We start from the raw sequence: 5290 nt of genomic DNA, 5'->3' as shown, positions 1-5290 counted from the left end.
TTTACAAACACCATTAGAACAAATCCCTCTATTCATTAAGAGAATGTAACTATATATCTATCCTAACCACTTTGAATACACAGATACAAAATGGACATTCTTCTGTATCCCCTTTTTTTGTAAAGTTCCATCATTTAAATATTATAGGTGTGTAAACTCAGCAAAATATTCTAAAAGAGTTCAGTAGTCCATAATAGTATTGGGTTTTCTGCTTCACTGGCATGTCAGAAATTGTTGACCTGAGTCCCTTACAGCTCAACATGACACCATGGCTTTACTTCCTATACTTCATTTTTATACTTGTTAAGACCAAGATAAAGCAGGACCTATGCAACAAGAGTTTCTCCTACTCCTTCTTTGCTGAAGTAAGGGCACCCAAAACAATGTGCAAATAAGTTTGTAAAAAGAAAATTAACTGAACAAAATGTTAATAGCACTACACCAACCAACTTTAAACTCAGGACAAAATGTCTGAATTGGATGCTGTACCATTTAAAGGAAGTTATCATTCATGCTTTTTAAATCTTAAAGCATGCTCACAAACAAGCAACACCAACAAGAAAAATAAAACACTGTCTATGACATTCATTTTAGTTGTTTGCTGAACCAAACAGGTTTCTCTCAGTGACAACATATTTAATTACTATCAAATTGCAGCTTTAATACCAGTCAAGTCATAGAGTGAAAATAAAAAACTTATAGGTTGGAAATTAATCTTTGGGAGTTTTGAAATCTTTCTGGAAAAACTGTGGCTTTCTGTACTTTCAAAAGAATCCAAGCAATATTCTTGGTCAAGAACACTGATTAATGGAGAAAAAGACTCAACCCATTGATAAGACACTAAAAAGAAAGTTGTACCAAAATAATCTCATTTTGAGTCTTGGTTATTTTGTTGAGTTAACATATACTGGTTTTTTTGGTTGTTTGCTTGCTTGTTTGTTTTGTTTTGTTTTTCAAATACCAGTTAAACTATGTGTTTGTGTGTATTATTGGTCAGATAATGTTGTTACACTGAAAAAAGTCACCACATACAACAACAAATGCTTGCCCCTAACACATTTAACAGCTTCAACTGCTACAGACTGTCACTGAAAAAAATGCATTGGTCAGTCTGAACCATGGCAAGTAAACTATGGAAGTAGCAAATCCACAACACAAACTGTGCTAGCACTTTCAAGTCTAACTCCAAAATAGGTACAACTTGGAAGCCACTACACTAGTCTGTGAAAAGTAGTAGAATTGGCTACTGGACATTTTGAAGATGTGGTTGTACAGTACATTCTCACAGCCCATACCAGGTTCCTGCGCAGAGCTGCACAGTCAGCCCTACAGCATTAGCAACAGTACACTGACAAAATTCCAATGCAGCTCAGTACCGATGTGTCTGATGTGAGCACTGTGGAGGCTGCTGGGAGGTAGCTGAGTATCCCATGCTGCTCTGGGGCTGTGATGTGCTTGGTCCAGGGTTGGGATAGGCAGCATGTGGATTGGAACACTGATAGTCTGAAGTCATGATTAGTCCACCTGAGGTAGTGGTAGGAGGAACAACTCTCACTTTCTTCAATGGAGGTCCCTGTGTGTGACTGCTGTCTTGGTTCCCTGGGTGGCCAGTTCCAGTAGAGTGGTTACTGCCCTGCTGTTGCTGCTGGTTCTTTTTGTCTCCTTTGTCATCAGGTTCTTCTTCTGTTAAAAATTCTCATTTTGGGTAAGGGATCTGACAACCGGCAAAATGTCTGATGCAGGAAGTGGGTCTTCTAAGAAATAGAGATCCCACATAGCCTGTTCTGAGATAATCCGCTTTATTGGGTCCATAGTAAGGAACTTTTGAAAAAAATGGAATGTTTTACTATCTGGTTTAACTTTATGTTTTTCTATATACTTGATAAGGCTGCAGTTGGTATACGTATTTCTTCTGAAATCTTTCATTAATGTTGAATGTTCAGGCATCTTTTTCATATCTTCCCAATCTTTATCTGCCAGAAATCCCATTACATTGAATATTCTGTTCAGCTGGTCATGGTGATAGGGATTACTAGTTTTGATGTTCTCTTGTCGACAATAAAATATTGGTTCTGATGTTAGTAGTTCTGCAAATATACACCCTATACCCAAATGTCAATATCTTTGGTATAATGTCTTGCTCCAAGCAGTAGTTCTGGGACTCAGTACCAGAATGTTATAACCACCGGATGCAAATCTGCTAAAGACTTCAAAGGTGAATTAAAAAATAGAGCAAAGCCCATACCAGCAATTTTTACTCTTCCTCACTCGGGACCTTCACCCAAACTAAAACATTAGCAGGTTTCAAATCCCTGTGCAACACCCAGTTAGCCTGCAGGTAGTGAATCCCATCTAGACTCTGATATAATAATGACTTCACTGTATCCTGAGGTAATTGAACTGGCTTCTTGTTTGCTTTAAAAGCTCTGTGAGGGCCGAGGAGATGGCTCAGTGGAATTAGCGCTTCCCTGGCAAGCACAAGGGCCTGAGTTCAATCCCTGGTTCCGGAAAGAAGAAGAAGAAGAAGAAAAAAAAAAAAAAAGCTCTGTGAAACTTGATTATATATATCCCTAAGGTCATGTTCAGCATAGTCAAACAGAAACCATACATTACGATCAGCATGAGACAGAAACACCTTTTGAAGAGAGATAACATTTGGATGCTTAAGCTCTCGAAGCAATGCTATTTCTCTGCATGCTCACATAGAGATCCCAGTTCCTTCTATTTGTCTTTTTTTTTTTTTTTTTTTTTTTTTTTTTTTTGCGGAACCCGGGATTGAACTCAGACCCTTGCGCTTGCCAGGCAAGCACTTATTCTACTGAGCCATCTCCCGGGCCCTGCCTTCTATTTGTCTTAAAGCATAGTCTTTATCATCTGTCCTCTTGGCTTTGTAGAGGTGACCATGAGTGCTGCGGCCAACTTTGCAGCCCTCCTATTCAAACAGGTCCTCGACCCGCTCCCGCTCGCTGCTTAGCTTCACTTGAAAGTCATAGTCCATTGTCACAGCCCCCGAGGCTGGGGAGCTGGGTCTGGGGGCCAGGCGGCCGGGGTGGGGACCAGGGAAGCACCGGCAGCCCCCAGGAGCTCGCCCGCCCTGCACCCGCCGGCCGCAGCGGCAGCTCGACTCTTGCGGCGAGAGCAGGAGGAGGCCCCGCCAGAGCGCCGGGGACATCCAGGGGAGCGGCGGGGCAGAGGCCGGCCCGGGGGACGAGGATGCCCACCTCGGCTGGGGAGCGGGTGGATCTTCCTTCTCCCCGAGGGCTCCCAGGGCACCGGCTCCCAGCACCCTCCGGCCGCGCGCCCCGCTCCCGCTGCGGTGGGAGCGGCGGTGGGAGCAGCGAGCCAGCCATGGCGGGCTCTCCTCCTCTCGCTGGCGCGCTCACGCCTCGCCCTCGCTCACACGCTCACTCGCCCGCACTCACTCACTCACTCACTCACTCACTCACTCTCCCGTACACTCAAACAGAAAGGCAGCGCCGCACAACAGCCGGTACCTCCTCCAAATCTGTTTAAATAAATTTTGGGTGCTTGCTACTTAAACCTTAAAGCACTGGTCTTTTAACACCCAGTGAAGTTCATTTTAAAGCTTGTCCTCGCTGGAAATATAAAAAGGGGTTGCTATGGGAGGCTCCCTCCCACGGACCTGCCCCAGGACCCCTCATCACGCTTCTCCTTCTTTACAAGACAATAAGCCTAACTCTGTGTGATGATAATGTCCCTGGGAGTCTCTGTGTGATAGGAATCAAGGTTGTGCAGCAGGGAGCATACAACAAGGCTTAGAAAATACTTCCTCAGATGATAGGATGTAGCTCTTAACTACATCCTAACCTGTTAGGCACTTCCCTGGCATGCACCAGGCCCTGGGTTCAGTCTCCACAACTGCCCTCAAAACACTGTTTCTTTGAAATATTTTTGCTTACATTAAGTTTTTTTTAACTGATACATAGAAACAAAACTTGTATAGACTAATGGGAAAATGTGTGACGTTTTTATACACTCTGATGCTTTTTTTTTTTTTTTTTTTTTTTTTAGGGAAGGGTCTACAAGGTGTTCAGGGTCTCACTACTACATCGGATTGGTAGTGATCCACCTGTTTACCGCCTTCCAAGAGCTGGGATTGCAGGCGCACACCACCATGTCCAGTCTCAGTTTCTGTTTCAGTGGGCCCTGGGGACGGGGCCTGCATGGAAGGTCTGGGGATCGAACCCCCTGCCCTGCCCCTGCTTGTAGGTGCTTTAATCCACTGAGCTATTTGACCAACCCTTATCATGTTTGTTATGTAAAGTTTAAATCACGGTAAACGTATTTATCTCCTCAAACATTTATCATTTTTTTTTTAATTATTGTGATTTGCTCCGAATGACCTCAGGGCAGGTTTGGCTGGCTTGAGTTGTGGGGATCGAACCACAGCAACCTGAGTCTGACTGCTTTGTTGAAGCAGCCACTTAAAGAACTGAGCTATGGGGCAGGCCCCCTAATTATTGTGATTTGGATCAAGTTCAGGCCCTATCACATATTAGAAATCACCCTGTCACTGAGCTACATCACTGTCTTTTTATTATAATTTGAGTATCAGTCTCATTAACTGCCCCAGGATTGTCTCCAACTTTTCATTCTGCTCCTTCAGCCTCCTAAGCAACTGGGAGTACAGGCTTGTACCACTACGTCCAGCTCTTAGCATTTCTTCCTGGTGAAAACTTTCAGCAAACTTTTACAGCTTTTTGAAATGCACAATAAATCATTATTGTCATCAGTCAGAAGAGTGTACAATACCACCCCAGAACTTCTTGCCCCTAACTGTAACTGACAATTTTTATTGAAAAAAAAAAAAAAAACTTACAAAAATAAGAGGTGGTTGTGAAGCAATTCAGAGGTGCATAAAATGAAGGAGCTTCCACTTTCCCTCCTACTCCCACTATCTTGCTCTCTGTGTGTCTGGGTCAACTCGCCTGAGTTGTATGGCATCCAACCCTGAGGCCCTACTAACCCTGTCTTGTCTGTTTTCCATTAGTTTGCATCCTGAGCCCTGAGCTCAGTCAGGCCCATCACAGCGTTCTGTTCTATCTGTGCACATTCTCTTCAGCTGTTCTTTCCACCTAAAGATCCTTGCTGTGTCTTCTGTCTTGCACCTTAAGAAAGACAGTTAATAAGATTTTTTTTTTTTCTGAACCAGGGTTTGAACTCAGGTCCTTGCACTTGCCAGAGAAGCGCTTATTCCACTGAGCCATCTCCCCGGCCCCTCAATAAGAAGATTCTTAAACTTAACTCTGCAATATAACTTCCATCTTGC

At 43.6% G+C, this 5290-nt stretch overlaps 1 pseudogene; it reads right to left on the bottom strand.

Annotated features, from left to right (window-relative positions):
* Positions 1-1369: 1369 nt before the first annotated feature.
* Positions 1370-2998, bottom strand: LOC101574733 (annotated as a pseudogene).
* Between the last annotated feature and the right edge of the window lie 2292 nt (positions 2999-5290).

This window comes from Octodon degus, unplaced genomic scaffold (genome assembly GCF_000260255.1).
Source record: "Octodon degus isolate 3935 unplaced genomic scaffold, OctDeg1.0 scaffold00189, whole genome shotgun sequence".
Lineage (NCBI taxonomy): Eukaryota > Metazoa > Chordata > Mammalia > Rodentia > Octodontidae > Octodon > Octodon degus.
The sequence above is the reverse complement of the archived record's forward strand: the minus strand, read 5'-3'. Positions and strand labels throughout refer to the sequence as shown.